Here is a 22108-nt window from a genome sequence, read left to right on the forward strand (position 1 = left end):
TCACAAATGAACACATACCTTAGATGCTAATACATTTTCAAAGGGCTCTATTTACAAATGGGTTCACTCTCACAGGAATGTGGATTAAGACTAAGAATGTGTCTTTTATTGGAGTACATGATTCAAGCTACCACATATGGATAAAGCATCTCTTGAGTCGTCTCTTCCAGAGATCTGTACTCTGGAAAAGCCAGGGTTCACTTATGCTGCATTCTTCTATCTGTCCTGTCATCACTCTGCCTTGAACAGATAATATGCTTTCCTTTTGTCCAGAGACAGAAACGTTATTACTGTGGCCAGATCCACCTCAAGAATATTTTACCACAACTTTTATCCATTTGAAGGAGGTTTTCTTGAAGGAGAATTTCTGAATATTCCTTGTTTCCCCTTAGATGCTGTGGTGGTTTGAAACTGTATGTACCACAGAAAAGAAGTGTTCTTAAACGTAATCCATTCCTGTGGGTGTGAACTCATTGTGAGTAGGAAATTTTTTTTTTTTTTAGTAAATTTTTTTTAAATGCAGTTTTGTTGAGATACGTTCACGTACTGTAAGTAGGAATTTTTTGTGAGGTTACTTCAATTAGTTTTTTTTTTTTTACAGGGTATGTGAACTCTTCAGAGGAAACATGGCCCCAAAGCTAGCTAACTAAAAATATAAATAAATAAGTCACTTCTAAGGCTAAGCAAATTCCTTATTTATTTTTTCAGAATTATGTGAGGGAAAGGAAGTCATCATGTAATTGATCTTTATCTCTTATTTGGAACCTCCTGTTTTGTAGTATTCATGGCAATAAAAACTTCATTTTGACATTAGAATTATCTACTTAGGTACATTGATTCAGATTTGGCTAATTGCATGTGAATTATGGTCTGTTTGGCATTTTTGCCTACTTTCTAGCTTGGAGTTCTGTTACTTGTTGAACCGAATAGAGCAATAAGAATAGAAATGTTGATGGTTCTTAGTTTGCTGTTTTTGGATTAATGTGGGTGGCTTTTTTTTTTTTTTTTTTTAAATACGAAGTTAACTGATTTACTTTTTAATTCAATTTTATTGACATATTCACTACCATACAGTCATCAAAAGTGTACAATCAATTGTTCACTGTGCCATCATATAGTTGTGCATTCATCACCCGAATCTATTTTTTGAACATTTTCCTTGTACCAGAAAAAGTGAAAATAAGAATAAAAAATAAAAGTAAGGAAGAACACCCAAAACACCCCTCCCCACCCTATTTTTCATTTAGTTTTTTGTCCCCATTTTTCCACTCATCCATCCTTACACTGGGTAAAGGGAGTGTGATCCATAAGGCTTTCCAGTTCACACTGTCACCCTTGTAAGCTACATTGCTATACAATCGTCTTCAAGAGTCAAGGCTACTGGGTTGCAGTTTGATAGTTTCAGATATTTACTTTTAGCTATTCCAATGCATTAGAACTTAAAAAGGTTTATCTATATAGAACGTAAGAATGCCCACCATTCTCAGCTCCATTTGGAATCTTTCAGCCACTGAAACTTTGTTTAGTTTCATTTTTCATCCCCCTTTTGGTCAAGAAGATGTTCTCAATCCGAGGATGTTGGGTCCAGATTCATCTTTCTTCTTTTCTATCCTTCATCTCTTCATATCTTCCCTCAGCTCATTGATTTGATTTTTGAATTGATTTAGGAGATTTGTTTGATTATTAATTAGTTGTTTTCAATTCCTGCATCTCAGTTGAAGGGTTAGTTTGTTGTTCATTAGGCTGGGCCATATCTTCGTGTTTTCCTAGTATGGCTCATTATTTTTAGCTGTCTGGGCATCTGATTTTCTTGATTAGTCTATTCTGGAGTTTGTTTTCCCTTTTTCCCTAGGGTTTTCTTGTTGGTTGGCTTTGTTCTCTTATCTGTTCTTTGGCATGCAATTCAGCTTATTCTAGACCTCTAACCTAGCTTCTGTGTAGTTGATCAGAATTTTTCAGCTCTTGCTTTTCTGGTTCTCTCCCTGCCTTTATGTAACCCTTTTTGTGAGAGAGTCTCCCCAGATATGATTGACCCCAATCAGATTTTCCCAATCCAGAGAGGCCCAGGTCTCAGGAAGAGGGTATGAAGTTTCCCTGAGAATGAGACCCCACAGGTTGTTTAGACAGTCCTGTGAAGCCTCTAGACTCTGTGCTTTTCATATCCGGTTCAGCACGGTTCAGCACGTGGTGCTTCTCGGCCTGCAGCTCCCCACCAGTGTAAAGAGGTGCCACAAGTGCCTTTAATTCTTCACATTCCTTGTCCTTGTGAGGAGCATGGCTGACTCAAAGCTGTTTTCTGTTTTCCATCCACTGGGGTCTGAGTGCTCTGAGGGAGGGCCACCACTTGAGCTGCGCCCAGTCCCCCTTGTCTTGGGGAAGTTATATCCTTTAGGGAATTGTCTCCCCCACTAGCCTCATTGCTTTGTCTCTCAGAGCTGTCTTAGCTCTGCCCTTCCCTGGATCCAGGGACCAGTTGCAAATATGTGAGGGCTGTAATGTGTGATTTCTGTAATGGGCTACTTGTAATAGTTATCTAAAAAAAAGAAAAAAGGAAAAAGAGAGGTGGGGGTGAGGGGGGAGGGGAGGGATGGGGTCCTGTTCAAGGCCTTTTCCCAGCCCCCAAATTTTCTCAGTCTGGCATGGGCTATTTAAAGATAAGCCCTTTAGACTATTATCTCTTTCACCTGAATAGTTACTCTCAGACAACTTAAATTCTTAATTCTGCCCTTGCCTGGGGCAGTGCTGAAGCAGGGGCTCTGATGGGCTATTGAAAAGTAAAGAGAGGAAGAGTGGGAGTGTAAGAAAGAAAGAAAGAAAAAAAAAATATTTTCGGACCTGGACTCCACCTCCCCGTGTTTGGAAGCCAGAATCCAATTTGGTACTCTTCTCTATATGACCTTTTTTCTTGGAGCCCAGCCCTTTTCCAGTATTCTGAATGCCTCCAACTTCAAAAGTCTCTGTTTTTTTTTTTTTTTGTTGTTGTTGTCAGCCCTGCCTCCTCTCTGTGATGAATTTCTCCTGGCTCCTTTGGTGCCCACTCTTGTTTTATCTGTGCTTGGAGGTTTTATTCAGCAGTCCAACTTTATTAACTGATTCTGCAGTTAGTGCTAGGTTGAGTCTGCCTCTTTGCTCCCAGCACAGATTGTTTCTTTTTCCCTTGCGGAACCAGCTCCAAGACAGTCTGACTTATCAGGGTGGGCTGGGGGGTGGGCTGGGGAGGGTGGTAGTGGTGCCAGCCCCCTGGCCAGGGAAACTTATACAGTTTTTTGCTGCTATCTCAGTTGTTCCACCCATTCCACATTCGTATATGATGGCATGACCACTCATAGAATTCCCTGAAGCGGCTGTTCCATACTGTTCCTGGCTATTTGCCAGCTGCCTTGGAGGAGTAGCTAGATTCCACTCCTCACCGTTCTGCCATCTTGCCCTGCCCTCTCTTTGATCTGTAATTTTTTTTTAATGTAGTTTAATAATGTGAGTATTAAAAACAAGTCTCCCAGTTCTGTACAATACCAGTTTAATAGACCTTACTTTTTTAAAAGGGATACTGAAACAATGTTTAAAATTCACATCATGAACAGAAGTGATCTTTGAGCCATTTTTTCAGTTTCACATTAATATGGCTTCCAGGATGAAGAAGCCGTTGTATATGCCAGTGGTTGAGACTCCTTTTCTCTCTTTGTTTGATATGTTCTAGTCAATCTAAGGGAAGTACCAGAGCTGGAAATGAGAGCGGGGTCTTACTTATATCTGGGAATTCAAGGAGTTTCAAGTAAAATGTTTTAGGTGAGAAAGAGGCAATGCTGACCTGCCATTATCTAACAGGGATCAGAAACTCTTTTCTGTAAAGGACCAGATAGTAAATGTTTTGGCTTTGCAGGCCATGTGGTCTCTGTTGCACCTGTTTATCTCTGCCCTTGTAGTGCAAAAGCAGCTATGGACAAAGTGGAAATGAATGGATACAGAACATAGCTGTGTTCCAATAAAACTTTATTTACAAAAACGGGCACCAGACTGGATTTGCCCCTAGGGTGTAGTTGCTTACAACAAAATATGTACAACAGAAGCTTACTGAGTAAGTAAATGAAGAGATGCCACATGAGAAACTTCAGTGGAGTCCCCAAATTAGAAATTCTGCAGGCACATTCTCTGACCACAGTGCCAAAATCAAATAACAGTATCAGTGAAAAAATAAACACTAGAATTTCATAGCAGAATTACAACAACAAGCTGTTTACCGCATGGAATACTTTAAAGCTTTATGAGGTTAATATTGGTTTAAAGAAGAAGTCAGAACTGCAATTACAGATCATTTATAAATTAACAATGAAAGCATTGATATAAAAAAATCTATGGTATATGGCTGGAGCTGTAGGCAGGAGGAATAGTGACTTTAAATGTTGATATTATTAAACAGGGAACACTGAAATAAATGAACTAAGTATTCAGTCCAGACAGCAAGTAAAAGAACAGCAAAATAAACTAAAAGGAAGAGAAGTTAATAAATATTGAAGCTGAAAATGATGAATTGGGTAACTCTTCCCCTGAAAATAGAATGTAGAATCGACAGCTTTCTTAATGGATTGTCAGTGAAACAGAAAACTGACAAATCTAACCACGAAAAAGAGAGAGATTTAAAAATACTCAAGATAAAGAATGAAAAAGTTGATAAAATCACAGCTATGGAAGAAAGTATGGTATTAAATTTGAAAATTGAAACGAAATATCTTGCATTCTAGAATAAAACACTAAAATTATCTTAAGATTTATAAAATATAGACCCATTAACCATGGAGGGAATTCCCAAATAATCATACCCTACAAGACACTGGAGATAGATGGTCTTACAGCCAGTTACAGGAAACCTACAAGGAACAGAATGTTCGTATACTAAGTAAACTACTGTAAGATGGCATATATGGAAAACTTTAAATTCTTCTTATAAGGCCAGCACAGTGCACAGTGTTCTGGACATAGTAAATGTTCAATAAAACTTATGTACTGCTGAATGATTTTGTATATTAAAAAAAAAAAAAAGTACAAGAAAGATAATTGTACACCAATTGTAAGTAAAATTAAAGATGTAGCACTCCTAAATAAAGTATTAGTAAATCCAGGAATGTTTAAAGGACTAATAAAATGTGACCAAGTACTGTTTATTCTGGAATATAGAATAATTCGGTAAAGGAAAATTTACCATTTTAATTTGCCATATTAGTAAGTGAAAAAGAGTGATTCTCTTGAGAGGTGCCGGAAAATATTTGATAAAATTAAAAATCCATCCTAATTTTAAAAACTCAGTGAACTAGGAATAGAAAGATATTTTCTGTAGTATAATAAAGTAGTATTAACTGTATAAAGCCAACAGCAAACCTCTTATGTCACAGTGAAACAGTGTTAGAACATGCATTCTCAACAGGGCAGTAATTGAAACATGACATGATACGTATATTATAAAATATTTTAATGCTATTAAAATTTCATGTGGGGGTGGTAAGGAAAAAAAATCTAAAAGGGCTACTTAGGGGGCAATATTGAACAAAAGGTTGAGAACTTCTGCTTTAGAGGAATTCATGTTAAAATTACAAACAAGACCAGGATGCTTGCTCATACCACTGTTACTCAGCATTGTTTGGAAGATACAGCATATGCAATAAGACAGCTAAAATAAGTGACATAAATATTAAAGAGTAAGAGTCAAAATTATTAGTATTTGAATGTAGTAGATTTTCTAAATAGAAAGCATAAAAGATCAATTGAAAGCGATTTCAAATGAGAGAGTCTCAGTAAGTTAACCTGTTTCAAGATAAACTTCATGAGCTTCCTCTGTGAACAGAGTGGAACAATTATTGATAGTCAAAAATTGATTTGAGTAAGTGGGAAGGTTAGACATTGTAAGGATATTAAAGTCCTGAAATTATCTAAAAATTCACTGTAATTCATACATTTGTTAATTTAACAAATACTTGTTGAGCATCAGTTGTATGCTGAGTTTATAGCAGTGTGCAAAACAGACAAAAACCCTTCTCTCATGGCACTTACATTCTAGATAGTCACCAAGCAGAGAAGAGTAAGTACAGTATTTCATGATGGTAATTCCCATCACAAAGCTAGGGGATTATGTTTAGAATTTGACAAAATATTTTAAAGTTTATTTGGAACAAGGCATGTAGGAGAACGGCTAAGAAAACTTGTTAAAGATGAATTGTCCTGTCAGATATTTAAATATAATACAGAAATTAACTGTTGCATTACAGATGCAAGATAGATCCATGGGGTAAAATATAGAGGATCCAGGAACAGATTGTTCCAACTTAGCTCTTTAAGGGGTTGGGTCAGCACAGCCCTGAGACCAAAGAACATGCCAGGCACAGAATGAGAAACGGGTTTATTAGGACTTATGAACAGGAGTTCTTCCTGATGATGGCTGGCTGGGAATGGAAGTCATCGCTCTGCAAAGGGTGGGGAGTGCAAAGGGCAGCCTATAAGAGTTTAGGACAAAGACATTCCATAGGGTATGAGAACAGAGTTTCAGCAGAGTCTCGTGACACGGGTCTGGAGGTTTGTTACCAACAGTGATCTGGAAGGGGAGTTTCAGTGCTTTGTTTAGGATTCTATCCGTACCTACTTTCTTCTTGAGGAGGTCTAATGACCTTCAACTTCTATGTGGGTCAAGCAGACTGCTACATGCTATGGGGCCTCATTCCCCATTAGGGTTGGGGAGCTTGGGCCGTGGGTCCCCACACAGGCTGAGGCAAATAAGGGAATTTTTGTCTCTGATAAAAGTGGCATTTTAAATCAGTGGAGAAGACAATGGATTGTTTAATGAATTGGCATTGAGTCAACTAGCTTTCCTCTAGCCGATATAAATTCCAAATAAGCTAAAGAATTAAACAGATAAAAACGGCATAAAAGTACTGGAAACATGACCTTCAAGCATGACTCTGGAGGCAGACAAGAACAGTATTGACAGAAACAGGTTTGACAAAAAGACGTAAAATTTCTCAGTGGGAAAGAGAACTATAAACAATGTGAAAAAACAAATGACAAATTGGGGAAGATATTTATAAAATATATAATGGAAGGAAGGTTAATGTTCTTACTAGAGATCTTAAAATCAAAGGAAATATAACTTAGTAAAAATATGTAAAGGCCATGAACATGGAATTGAACACAATTCAAGTTGAAACCGCTTATTTTATTTTGCCTCTTAGATTGTTACGGATTAAACAGATAGCTAACGTTTATTGCCAGAAAAATTGTGAGGGAATGACCTCATTTCTGTTTTGCTGGTGGGAGGATGTGTTAATACAGCTTTTCTGCAGGCCAATTTGGTAATACATATTAGAATCTTAAGTGTGCATCCTTTGACCAGTAATTCCTCTTTGAATTTGTCTCAAGGAAGTAATTGGGTAAATGGGCAAAAGTATTGTGTGCAAAAATGTTTGTTGTCTTGTTCACAATAGCAAAAAATTAGAAATCATCCTAAATGTTAATTGTGACATAGGTAAATGAATGATTGTACATCCATACGAGAGAATACTAAGTGACCATCAAAAAGATGTAGATTTCTGTTCAATGATGTGGAAAGTTATCTGCCATATATTTTATGTATAAAATACAGGTTGCAAAATGGTGTGTCACATATGCTGCAATTTTGTAAAAACACACATAACTGCACCTGCATCTATGTCCTGATTGAAGAAGATGGTCTCAATATATCTACCAAAGAGGTCAAAAGTGTTAATTCTCTGAGTGATGATCTTGATTGTCTTCATACTACTTGGAACAACCAGAATTTTCTGCAAGGGGTTGCCTGTCCTTATTATAATCAAAGACTAAAAATGAAGCCTTTTCACATGAGGAAGGTGTGGAGGGAAGATGAGTGTGGTGCTTAGGCCTGCACTTTGGGGGTGAAGGGTGGAGGGTGTTGTGCAGGTTTGAATGTATTGTGTCCCCCAAATGCCATTATCTTTGTGGTCTTGTGGGACAGACGTTTTGGTGCTGGTTAGATTTGCTTGGAATGTGCCCCACCCAGCTGTGGGTGGTGACTTTGGTGGGATACTCCCATGGAGGCGTGACCCCACCCATTCAGGGTGGGCCTTGATCAGTGGAGCCATATAAAACATGCTGACTCAAAGAGACTGAAGGGAGTGCAGCTGTGAGTGACGGTTTGAAGAGGAGCAAGCTTGCTAGAGAGGAATGTCCTGGGAGAAAGCCATTTTGAAACTAGAACTTTGGAGCAGATGCCAGCCACGTGCCTTCCCAGCTAACAGAGGTTTTCTGGATGCCATCTGCCATCCTCCAGTGAAGGTACCCGATTACTGATGTGTTACCTTGGACACTTTATGGCCTTAAGACTGTAACTGTATAGCCAAATAAACCCCCTTTTTATAAAAGCCCATCTATCTCTGGTGTTTTGCATTCTGCAGCATTAGCAAACTAGAACTGCCCCTTCAGTGCAGGAGAGGGCTCCATGGAGCTCCTCCTGTGAGTCAGCAGTGCAGAGTCAGAGGCCAGTCTGTGTGGTCTGTGTGTGCCAGGGCCAGTTGTGCTGTGCTTCCAAGAGGCTCCGGCCACCCATGAGACCAGCATGTCCCATGAGGAGGGGCCAGGCCATTCCTTCCAGCAGCATCTAGGGAAGAGGCTTCTTCACAAGAGATGGTGAGATTTACCGGGAGCTGGCACTTGTCCAGAGCAGGAAGGCCTCAGGGTTGGGGGTGGGGAGGGGTGGGCATTGCATCCCCAAAGTTTCAGGCCACCAGCTAGCGTGGTCCCTGCCTCTTAGTGACCAATGACCTGCTGTCACCCACAGCCCTTGCCTGCAGATGAGGGCCAACCTGTCCATGAGGTGATTCTCACAAAATTTTGGAAAGATTTTCTGAAGCCCAGCATTCCAGCCTCTGACCTCCATGTTTATCTGGCAGCTCTGAAGATGCTGATTAAAGCATATCGAAATGGCCATTTGAACTTGGGTATATAAACTGATGTAGTGGCCAAGTGGGATTATCCTGAGAATGCAAGGTTGGTTCAACGTAAGACAATCACTCAGAAAAATAGAAATGGAAGGCAACTTCCTCAACATGATGTAGATCATATTTGAAAACCCACAGCTAACATTATATTCAATGCGGAAAGCCTGAAAGCCTTCCCCCTGCGTTTAGGAGTTGCCCGCTTTCACACTGCAATTCAACACTGTCTTGGAAGTTCTAGCCAGAGCAGTTAGGCAAGGGAAGATATTACGCTTCTAAATTGGAAAGGAAGAAGTAAAACTTTCCCTGTTCTCAGATGGGGAATGAGGGGAATGGGGAGTTACTGCTTAACAGGTGCAGAGCTTCTGTTCAAGGTGATAAGAGTTTGGGTAATGGATGTTGGTGATGGTACACAATATTGCAGATGTAATTAATACCACTGAATTGTATACTTGAAAGTTAAAATGTACAATTTTGAGTTGTGTATGTGTTGCTACAATAAAAAGTTAAAAAAAAAAAAACCACAACAAACAACAGTTGATGTAGTCTCTAGTAAAAGTCACTTAAAAATCTTGGAAATCTCTGAAGTCTGCCCTGAGCATATGTCAAGACAGAGACCTAAATAGGTAATAGGAAGTTTCTCAAGGTTTTTGAGGGATAGCAAATAAATCCCACAACATTATGTAATATCATGAGCACTGCTCTTCTTCTCGTTTTGGTTCTTGAAAGTATCTCTCCAGTATTTCATTCCTGCCTCTTAAAAATTCAACCAGGCTACACACACACACACACACACACACACACACACGTTAAGCTTTTGGTCTCTTCAGTACTGACACAGTTAACCCTGAGTTAATTGTGTTGGAATTCTGCACCCTCAGTGGCTTATGCAGTGTGTGCATTTTGTTGAGCCCTCTGCCTTTGCAAAACTTTCATTAAAAAATCATTAGTGATGTTAGCACAGCAGTGTCAGTACAGTTAATAGCACTGAAATATATATCTGAATATGATTAAAAGGGGGAGATATTAGATTGCATATATGGTAACATCATAAAATTAAAAAAAAAAAATCCATGGACTACACAACATAAACAGTGAACTCAAGTTAAACCACGGATTTTAGTTAACAGTACAATATAAAAATGTGCTATGAGAAAAAAATAGTGAAATAGTTGGATAGTTCATCTTTATGTTTATTGACTTGTCAGTTTACATGCTTTTAAGATGCTGATAAGAAAAAGGTTTGCTGCCTCAGCTCCTTTTTGGAAAGGAGAAGTTTGTAATAAATAAAAATAACTTCGAATTCTGAAACAATTGCATTAGTATTTTATGATAAAATGCTGCTGTATAAAATAGGAAATTTATCCTTTTAACACATACATTTTCTGAGGGACTTTTCTTAGAGAACTCAAATAATATATGAAAGATATAAGATATTTAGCATCTGTGTGCATTTCTTATTCTTTGCTACTTAGTCTTTGTTCAACTGTGTGTAATGTGTCTGTATGTTCATGGTTTTAGATTTATCATCTACAAAAGTTGAATTGGTTATTAGATTCACTTTCCATATGTATCTTATTTACATTGGGATTCAAGCAAATAGTTAAGTTTATGTGGACCGATATATTTCTTAGGTTAAATTCCGGATAAACTAAGTCGGCCCCACCCTCCCCTGCTTTCGTTTTCCTTTATCCCATTTAGAAAATACTTCTGAATGCTTCATTATTTTGAGAAAAGAAAGGTGGGGTTTTTAATGGGCCAGTACGGTGAGTAACACCCTTACGGGCCAGGGGGGCCAGGATTCATTTTCTTTCATATTAAATTTTAATTTAACTTTTTAATGCTTCTGCAATAAGACAATCTATTAACTTGGCAACCTTTATTTTTGCAGACTCAGTAAATTCCCATTTTTGTTAATAATGAATAATTTCCAGTGAGATTTGGTGACAAAACACTTAACTTTGTTAATTTATTTTGTTTTGCTGGTTTTTAAATTCTGTTCATGGTGTTATGGAAAGAATGCAGAAACACAAGACCTGGGTGAAGTGCTTCAGTGCTCTGGCTTGTTAGGGTCTCTTTCAGCTTCAGCAGCTGAGTCAGTACTCTCAGGGTGAGAATATTGAAGATTGAACAGTCATTTTACAAAGTATGTCAAAAGTAGTATTTTAAAGTTAATACATAACCACTTATGAGTTACAGTTTAAGCTTAATGAAGCTATTTAGTTATGCACGTGTTTGGTGGATATTTTCAAAGGTCTTTGTGACAATAAAAAATTCCATTTTTTGATGTTTTTAAAATCCTCTGCCCTGATCAACATTTTTGTAGACTTTAACTGCAAGATGAAAATGCAAAACAAATGCTTTAACACAGCGAGAAAATCTTGAGAACTGCAGATTTCTTTTTCTGTGCCATAACACAGAAATGACTTGTCATGTTTGTTTCAAGCATCTCTCCCAAATTTTTTTTTTTTTTTTTTTAATAATAAGAGAATTTTCTCATTGTGGTAAAAGCCTATCTTTTTATCTGATGACTTGTTTCATCCCTTCGTCTCTCCTTGCCTGCCCCAATCTGTCCCTCTCCCTGAGTCGCCCTCTCTATGTATATATATAATAAAACCAGAGGAAATGAAAACTCTTATCATTTGCTTTGGAAAATAATTAATTTTGCAGTTTAATCTATGGTGCATTATTATTAAAGTTCACTTTCTAGTAATTCATCAAAAAATATCTCAAAATTTTATAGTCTAATCTTTGCGATGTATCTTTTGTGAATGGGAGGGATAATTCATTCCTCTTCTTAGGTAATTCATTAAACTGCTGAGAGATGTTGCTATTAAAGAAAAATCAAGAGAGGACCTAAAATTCTAACATCTAAATATAATGGCTTAACAAAATTCAGATTCTTCTAATGATATAGTAAAAAATATTTTATAATAAATATAGAAATTTTAAAGGAATAACAATATGTTCTTATTATAGTTCTTAATTGTGAATAGCTAGAATGTGTCAGTTTCTATAAGCAAGACTTTCATAGACTCAAGACTTAAAGGAGACCTTAGAGACTCATCCAACCACCTTATTTATAGATAAGAAAACAAAATGATAATTCTGTGGAAAATCAAGTTCTCATATTAAAAAATAAAAGACATTTATTTCACCTTCTTCTATTTGTTTCTTTTTGGGAAACAGTACTAAGAAGCACTCTATCTACAGAAAAATACATTGTTGACAAAATATATTAAACTGCTTCCTTATATCCAGAAATGGGTATCTCAGTATAGAATTTATTGTTCCAATAAATGTCATCTGCTAAAAGCTATATTGACTTATTCATATGACAGACTGGCACTACTTTTTATTTCCACTACTAGGAAAAAAGCTAGCTCTGGAGTGTAATGTTTATTCGTTGAATTGGTTACCAGTGTCAGAAGGAATCAGAAGAGTGTCTGTTAGCTCATTCATTCCTAAAAGGGCCCTCCTGTTGTGTGTATCCCCATTCAGGTTCAGGCACTTGAAAAGTACTTGGTAAAATAACACGAGTTTGAAGATACATTAGAAGTATTTTTCCTTTTTAGCAAAGCTTAAACCCTGTTTGATTTGGTAATCAACAGGACTTAAGTCTGTATTGTGATTCTTAGGCTAGGAGCCAGCATATAAGAATTTGTAGCCCCTCTACAAATACTTCTTGTGTATATGTGAAGTCCCTGTAGGTAACCCAATACTATCATCTTTGTCAAGTGCCCCTTGTGTCACTTGTATCACTTTCCTTGTTGTTACTGTTCTGGTGCCAGGTAATTGCCTGATACAGTGACTGATTTTGTATCTGCAGTAATTTTCCTTACATGAATAATGACAGCTACATTTCTTCTTGTCACTATCAGTTTGCTTTCACAAGGTAAAATTAGCTTTTGGGTGTGCATTTTTTGGACAGATTTAGTCACTTTATTCCTTAGTCCTTTTCTCGGTTGTCTTAAAAGCTTTGTAATTTGAAGACTATATATTGTTTTAATTAAACAAATGAGGTTTATAATAGGCAAAGTTAAACTTCGGTTAACCTTTTCAGTGTGTCTACATAAGAAAGACCTTATGACAAATTTTCAAAGACTTCCTTACTACATTTGGAAAAGCTTTGAGAGGAAATCTTTAGATGCTTAATGACAAGTAGACATTCGGGCTTTCCTTGTGCATCTGGCATGGATTGTGGAACTGAAAATGCTCAGGAACATAATTCTGTTTTCTTAACAGGTGATAAATTATTTAATTTACTCGTTATTTTAAACATAAGAATTTTTCCTATTACTCCTTTAATGGGAGGGGGAGGAAGGGTTGAGAAGAAACATCTCTTAACATAATTCATTCCACAAATAATTATCGCGTGCATGCTACGTGGCAGACACAGTTCTGTGTGCTGTGCACATTGGAGTGTAAAAAGCAGATGTTCTTATATTTCTAAATTAAATAGCTTAATGGCCTTCCTGAGATATGGTTTGCCCTTGTTTGGGTATGTATAGGTGATGCTCCATGGCAAGGAAATGCCATACGTTTTTGCATATGAACCCAAATAATGAGTGCTGGATTTTCACATGCCTCTGATTTGTATGTCTGGAACAGACCTGCACTCCTGAATCATAAATAATAAAATGGATCAGACCTTTTGATTGATGACTACCCATAGAGGCCCAGACATTACCTAACATTGCCAGACATGACTTTGTTTTACTTGGACAAACTTTGAAGGTAACGTAGTTAAGATTATGACTCTCTGCAGATACCCCCAGATTGGATTTAGAATATTGGGAATAAATTGAAAATGCCTTGCTTGGATTTTTTTATTGTTTTGCCTTGTTGAGTCCAGATATATTTTAATTTCAATTCTGATTCATGCCAGGACAATTCAGAACCCCAATCACGTAGGAAACAACCAAAGTTCTTACAGTGAGGGCTGTCAGTTGCACAAGTGACCTCACAGGACCTAGCATGTTGCAAAGGGAAGAGGATCTAGACTCCTGTGTGTCAGGAAACCTGGGATCTGGCCTAACAGCTAATTGGGTGTGCGACCTTGAGGAGGTTAAATGACGTCTCTGGGCTGCAGTTTTTTCAGATGAGCATTCTAGGCGATAATCCGAATATGTCTCTTGACTCTGACTCTGTGAAATTGTCATTGGGGCATGCCCCCTAGTGGTAATTAAAACCACCATTTTCAGGGATAGCTGGACCATCTGATGTTTTTATTAATCATATTTTCAATAATATTAATGTCAGTGGCAATTTCTTATTTTATTACGTTTTCATCCTACTCATTTTCTGGAAACAAGCATGGCAGAATATTTCTACTTAAAAATTTAGTTCTTTATATAAGCTAGACCAGATTCTTAAAGAAAGTAGTTGAAGCTAAATGCTTTCATTTGTGCTGTAAAAGTGAGGATGGGGCTTACAAGTATCACAAGGATAGTTAAATCACTCAGTGGCATAATTTCCATGCCAATTGAATGGAGCATTTTCTTTTCTCAAGAACTGATTTGTAGACATTAAGTAGTGAGGCAAGTTAATTATCCAATCTTTCCTTAATATTTGTTTTCCCTATAGTGTTATGGTATTTAAGGCAATATAATTTTTGATGTCTGTTGAAGAAGTTGTTGGAACTTTGTGCGATATCGCTTGGTTGTCTCCAAAGTTTTTGTTAATCTGTATTACCTTACTAAATTTCAGGTTTATCAATTTGTGGTAGTTTTCAAGACCATTCTCCAAAACAAGCTTTCCATTCTTCTGTCTGCATTGAGAAACATGTTTAAAGAAATAACAGTATGTCCTTAAAAGAATGCTTATTTCTAAAACTTCTATAATTTTATGTAAACTTACCTCTTAAATTACTTAGGATGTCTATTATTTAATATCAGTTCACTTTAAAAAAATTTTTAAATGCAGTTTTATTGAAATGTATTCACAAACCAGTCATCCAGACAACACTCAGTTGTTCACAGTATCATCATACAGTTGTGCATTCATCACCACAATTTTTTGACCATTTTTATTACTCCAAAAAATAAAAGTAAAAAAGAAGAGCCCAAACATCTCATATTCCCCTCACCCCCCATTATTCATTTACTTTTTGTTCTCCTCCTTTCTACTCATCTGTCCATACACTGAATAAAGGAAGTGTGAGCCACAAGGTTTTCGCAACCACATGGTCACACCATATAAACTATATAGTTATATGATCATCTTCAAGAATCAAGGATACTGGATTGCAGTTCAACAGTTTCAGGAATTCTCTTCTAGCTGTTCTAATACACTAAAAACGAAAAAGGGATATCTATATAATGTGTAAGACTAGCCTCCAGAATGGTCTTGCGACTCCATTTGAGCTCTCTCAGCCACTGAAACTTTATTTTGTTCAATTTCTCTTCCCCATTTTGTTCAGGAAGGCTCTCTCAATCCCATGATACAGGGTCCAGGCTAATCCCTGGGAGTCATGTCCCATGTTGCCAGGGAGATTTGTACCTCTGGGAGTCATGTCCCACGTAGTGAGGAGGGCAATGAGTTTACCTGCTGAGTGGGCTTAGAGAAAGGCAGGCCAAATCTGAGCAACAGAAGAGGTTCTCTGGGGGAGACTCTTAGGCACAATTATCAGTAGGCTTACCTTCTCCTTTGAGCAACATGCTTCTTAAGGGCAAGCCCAAGATCAAGGAGTTGACCTACTACAATGGAAGTCCCCAATGCTTGTGAGTGTATCAGTAATTCCCCAATTGGGGAAGTTGAATATTTCCACATTTTTCCCCAGGCCCTCAAAGGGGCTTTGCAACTATATTTTTATTCTCTGCCCACATTACTTAGGGATGTATAGGGGTTTCATGCTAACCTGTACAAACCAACCGGATCTCCCCCCTGTTCAGGATTCAGTGTAATTATGGTGTTTGAATAAACTGAACATGCAAGTTAAATTGTATAGCCTGCTACAGAAAATATTTATTCATTTTTGGTCTCACACAGAAGTTGAGGTTTTAAAACACAGTCAATATCATCCTTTTTCCTTTGGTCTGGTTTACCTTAGTTTAATCAAGTCCATTTCATTATATCTCTAATTGAAGTCTGATCTCTTTTACAGCTTCTTTAACGTCTGCTTGTGTGGGGTAATGCTGACATTCATACCTGCCAAACTCTGGCTCTGAGTCTCAGGTGTCACACAGATACCTGAAATTCCAGGCACCAGCCAGGTTATACGCACACAACTCAGCATCTCAGAATTTAGAAATAACCGTTACAACTCATGAGTAGATGCGACTGCTGTACGAGCTTACAATCTAGGAACCTTTACCATAAGCCTTCTTCTGATAACCTGTGCTCTCAGATTCAATTCTCAGAGTTTGTACATTATAGTTAGTCCATATTAGTGAGGCTTTATAATATTTGTCTTTTCAGTTCTGGCTTATTTCACTCAATATACTGTCCTCAGGGTGCATTCACCTAGTTTCATACCTCAGAACTTCATTTCTTCTTGCAGCTGCTCAGTATTCCATTGTATGTATACACCACAGTTCACCATTCTGTTTATCAGTTGGTATATCCTTAGGCCACCTCCATCCATTGCAAATCATGAACATTGCTGCCATAAGCACCAGTGTGCAATGTTCACTCATGTCCCTGCCTCAGTTCTTCCAAGTATATACCCAGTAACGGGGTTGCAGGACCATATGGCAACCCCATAGTTAGCTTTCTGTGGAACCACCACATTGCCCTCCAGCTGGGTTGTGCCATTCTACTTCCTTACCAGCAGGGAATAGGTACATCCCTGTCTGCGCATTTTCTCCTAATACTTGTATCCCTCTTTATTTTTTAAAAATTTTATTCACATACCATACACTCCATCGTAAGTAAACAATCAATGATTCCCAGTATAATCACATAACTATGCATCCACCACCACAATCTGTATGAGGACATTTCCATTTCTTCTGTAAAGAAAGATGAAAAGGAGAAAAAAAAATTAAGAATAAAAATATAAAAGATAGCAGAAAAATAAAAATAAAATTCAATGAAAAGGTCAGACAGCGACACCACCACCAAGAATCCCATACCAGTCCCTTATGCCCGCCTCATATAGACATTTAGCTTTGGCATATTGCCTTTGTTACAATTAATAGAAGCCTGTTACAATGTTACTGTATTTTTCCCGATACCATCCAGTTTTCAACACCTTGCAATGTTGACATTTATTTGTTTCCCTCATTTAAAAACATTCTTATATTTGTACATTTAATCACCATCATTGACCACTCTAGTTATACAATCCCGGTCTTTATCTTCTGTCTTTCCTTCTGGTGTCATACATGCCCCTAGCCTTCCTCTTTCAACCGTACTCACACTCATCTTTGTTCAGAGTGTTTACAGTATTATGCTACCATCACACATTATTATGCTATCCATTCCATTTCTGGATCTGTACAATCAATCCTGTTGAACATTCTGTACTCCTTCAGGATCAAATGCCCGATCTCTGTCATCTTTCTATCTTGTGATAACCTATGTTCTCAATGCCCAAATTTTGCTCACCGATTTTAATTCATATTAGTGAGACTATACACTATCCTTTTTTTTTTTTTTTGCTTCTGGCTAATTTCACTCTATGTAATGTCTACTGTCTACATTTTGTGTTTTGGATTTTATATGTCATGTCTTATTTTTTCTCTCTCTCCTTTTGCCCTTACTGAGCGTCTTCATTTCTAACCCTTCTCCAAACTTCTCTCTCCTGTCATTTCCTATCTGCCTGCAGTGCTCCCTTTAGTATTTCTTGAAGAGCAGGTTTCTTGTTGATAAACTCTGTCAGTGTCTTTTTTTTTTTTTTGTTAGACTTTCATTCATTAGTTTCATCATTTGGTAATTTGCTAACTGCATCATTACTTCCGTATTTATTAGTTGACATTGTTTAGTAAGAGCTTTGTTTTCTTCCCCATCTATTTATTTGTTCCTTGGTTTTTGTTATTAGATTGGACTTGTGTATTTTTATTGTAAATGACTTATGATCTTGCACATGTTTTCTTTTGCTTATTGGTCATTTATATTTCTTCTTTGGAGAAATGGCTGTTCAGAATCTTTGCCCATTTTTAAATTGAGTTGTTTGTCTTTTGCTGTTGAGTTATAGAAGCTCTTTCTATATTCTGGTTGTTAAACGCTTTTCACATACTTGATTTGCAACTATTTTCTCCTATTCTGTAGGTTGTCTTTTCACTTTCTTGATAATGTCCTTTGATACACAAAAGTTTTTAACTTTGATGAAGTCCAATCTGTCTCCTTTTTTTTTCTTTTGTTACTTGTACTTTTGGTGTGATATCTAAGAAGACTTTACATAACCCAAATGAGAAAGATTTACTCCTATGTTTTCTTCTAAGAATTTTATAGCTTTAGCTCCTTCATTTAAGTCTATAATTCATTTGGAGTGAATTTTTGCGTTCAGCTTCATTTTGTTTTTGCTTGTGACTATCAAGTTGTCATAGAAGCATTTGTAGAAAAGATTATTTTTATTCTCTATTTAATGTTCCAGCACCCATTTACCATAAGTATTAGGGTGTATTTCTGTTTCACTGACCTATATGTCTGTGCTTATGCCAGTACCACACTTTCTTCATTATTGTAACTTTGTAGTAAGTTTTGAAACTGGGAAGGGTGAATCCTCCAACTTTGTTGTTTTTCAAGATTGTTGTGGCTTTTCTGGATCCTTTGCAGTTCTACATGAATTTTAGTCAGCTTGTTAATTTCTACAAAAAAGCAAGCTGGGAATTTGATAGTAATTGTATTGAATCTGTGGATCAATTTGGGGAGTATTGCTGTCTTAACAATCATTAAATCTTCTGTTCCATGAACATGGGATGTCTTTACATTTCTTAAGGTTTTCTTTAACAGTATTTTATAGTTTTCTAAGTACAGGTTTTATACTTTGTGAAGTTTATTCCTGAGTATTTTGTTATTTTTGATGCTGTTTCATTCAATTGTCTTTTTTCACTCATGACTTTTTTTCTACATCTCTATACTGAATTCCTCTCCCCTATCCTAGTCCTCTCCCCCTTGTACTGTTACTTCTTATCTTTTTTTTTTTAAAGTAGATCTTGCAATCTTTAATTTTTTTTTTCTTAAAGAGCAACAATGTAATTTTGCATACTTTTAGGACTGATTCAGATCCAATGAGGCTGTAACCTAAAATTAAATAATCTTTACTGATAAAAGTTAATTGACAGTGTTAGGGAGAAAAATTCACTATTACTACAAAAGAAATGAAAGCTTGATACATATAACTTTGAAGTTGCTGCTATTTACATAACTGTTTAGATTTATTGGGGGTAACAGAACGGGAGTCTTGCACTTAACAAAAAGCTAATGATTAACAAGATACAGTAATTTAAACTAGAATTTTTAAACCACTATAAAGACTAATGTGTCCCTTAGCTAATGTTATAATTGTATCATATTACTTAGGTTCAAGTTCTTTCTTCAAAGAGTCATCAGAATAACATGGATTGAAGAGACTTTCGAACACTTGCCATCTCTTGTTGCTGAGCGTCTATCATAATTCTTTTTTGCAATATAGCCATTTCTTTTCTAAGTTCATTTTGTGCACCAGTAAGACGACTTTCATGATTCTTCTCCAAGTCTTCCACGCTCTTTACGAACTGCTCAAACAACTGTTTAATTGTTTTCAGTCTCTGGCTCTGAACAATTCTAGATTGCTGAAAAACCTTTTGTTGCTGTCAAAACATATTAGCTATTTTTTCTTCTTGTTCCTCAGTTTTTTGCATATCTATATCCCACTGCTCAAACAGAGTCAGAGACTGCTGAGAATATTCTTGGTTAAGTTTCTGCCTTTGCTCTTGTTGTGCTTTCCAGACATTTTCAATTTTCTGGTTACTGGTTTTCAGAGAACCCCTGGTATACATTTGCAATCTTTTTCTCTTTGCAAGAAGAGCCTTGTTAATGTCAGCTCCAAATCTTTCCAACATATTCTCAACTTCATCCCCCATATCTTCCTCAGTCATTCCAGGGCAAGGCCTTTTCTTCCCATGCTAATCAATTACTGGAAACTTTCTTTCTGCAAGATCCTCCTCTGAATCTCTCAGATCTTTCTTCTCTTCTTTCTCAAAGTCATAGACATGTACAGCCTGCTCCTCCATTACTGGCTTCCCAGATTTCCCGGTATGCTTTCTTCCAGAGGGTGCCATAATTAGTTATCTTCTGACTCACTGGTCACAAGTCGCAGCTGGTCCGGAATCCCAAGCTGTACAAACTACCCCCCTACTCACGCCTCCTCACCCGATGCGTCTGCTTCGCTGCCGCGATGCTGAGGTACTTCTTATCTTCATCTTATTTCAGTTCCAATGTTACATTGATACCATGCAACATTGAGAAAACAATTACTCAACTTCTTTCAGCAGTCATATGGAATGCTTATTTTTGTGCCAGTTATGTATGACAGGCACTGGGGATAGTTGATAAAATATCATGTGCCCTGAAAGAAGCCATACGTACATGATATCTCAGACTTAACACAGTAAGTATTAGAACCATGTATGGGAAGTGTAGTAGAAGGAGGGATCAGGGATGCTTTCCTGGAGAAGGTAATTTAAGCTTGACCTTGAAATATTGGTAAGAATTTAAACAAACTCGGAAAGACTTTCTATTTAGTGAAGAGACAATACATGAAATCATGAAGGCATAAACTTACTGGCAGGTTCATAAGAGGTGAATGGGCCTATTTGGTTGGAGCAGGGTGAATGAGGGGAATGAATGGGGATGAAGCAGGGAATGTAGAAGGTCTAGTTGTGACTGTTTTTAGTGCAGTGCGAAGGAGTTTGTGGGCACTGGAGACCACTTAACAGCGAGGTGTCACAGAACATCTTTTTATAGCGGGGATTATTTTGATTCACTCCAAATTTTGGAGAATTAACTCTGGTGTTTGTTGAGGTTGTATTGGAGTGGAGAAATAATAGGGGCAGAAAAACCAATTAGGAGTCCACTGCAATATCCAGGAAGAGAAAATGAAGATCTGAAATTGGGCATGCTAACAGTGCAATTGGGAGGAATAATTGACAGGATTCTATTTGACTTGGGAGCTGTGGTAAGGGAAGGAGTAGAGTCTAACATAACCTTGAGTTGTCTTATTTTGGCTATAAAACCATTATGTCTCTCTGCACCTTCTATTTTCTGTTATTGTTTTGCTGTTTTATTTTGTTTTAAATAAGTTTTTATTTCAATCAAAATATTGCATGAACCTAATCCAAATGTATGGAATAGCAGCCCATTTTCCCAGCCGTCTCCTGTCCCCACTCCACCGGCCAGAAGCTGTACCCCAAACCCATTTATTTTTCTCTTCCGGCATCCACCTCCACACTTACAGGTAATATGTCTAATCTGCTGTTTCTTTTTTTTTTTTTTTTTATTGAGATTGTTCAGATACCGTACAACTATACAAAGATCCAAAGTGTACAATCAGTTGCCCATGGCACCACCATACAGCTGTGCATCCATCAACACAATTGTTTTTTTTTTGAATTTTTAGAACATTTTCACTACTCCAGAAAAGAAACAAAGACAAAAAAAGGAAACTCACATCCTCCCATACCCCTAACCACGCCCCCCCTCCATTATTGAGTCATAGTTTTCGTATAGTACATTTGTTACTGTTGATGAAAGAATGTTAAAATACTACTAACTGTAGTATATAGTTTGCAATAGGTATATATTTTTTCCCTATATGCCTCTCTATTATTAACCTCTAGTTATAGTGACATACATTTGTTCTAGTTCGAGAGAGAGATTTCTAATATTTGTATAGTTAATCACGGACATTGTCCACCCCAAGATTCACTTGTTTTATACATTCCCATCTTTTAACCTCCAGCTTTCCTTCTGGTGACATGCATGACTCTGAGCTTACCCTTTCCACCACCTTCACACACCTTTTAGCACTGTTGGTTATTCTCATTACATGCTACCATCACCCCTGTCCATTTCCAAATATTTAAGTTCACCCTAGTTGAACATTCTGCTCATAATAAGCAACCGCTCCCCATTCTTTAGCCTCATTCTATATCCTGGTAACTTATATTTCATGTCTATGAGTTTACATATTATAATTAGTTCATATCAGT

At 37.1% G+C, this 22108-nt stretch overlaps 1 protein-coding gene and 1 pseudogene across 2 annotated transcripts in view; one reads left to right on the forward strand and one right to left on the reverse strand.

Annotated features, from left to right (window-relative positions):
* The window catches only part of EXOC2 (exocyst complex component 2), a 249277-nt gene that overhangs the window by 14921 nt on the left and 212248 nt on the right, over positions 1–22108 (forward strand). The window contains exon 2 of one of the 2 annotated variants that reach the window (XM_037844490.1): positions 20170–20303. The exons of the other annotated variant lie outside the window; for it this stretch is intronic. The gene's annotated coding sequence lies outside the window, so the exon portion shown is untranslated. The remainder of the gene's footprint in view (positions 1–20169; positions 20304–22108) is intronic. 2 annotated transcript variants of the gene reach the window in all.
* On the reverse strand, positions 19321–20197 carry LOC119540359 (annotated as a pseudogene).

The sequence above is a fragment of the Choloepus didactylus genome, chromosome 7 (assembly GCF_015220235.1).
Source record: "Choloepus didactylus isolate mChoDid1 chromosome 7, mChoDid1.pri, whole genome shotgun sequence".
NCBI lineage: Eukaryota > Metazoa > Chordata > Mammalia > Pilosa > Megalonychidae > Choloepus > Choloepus didactylus.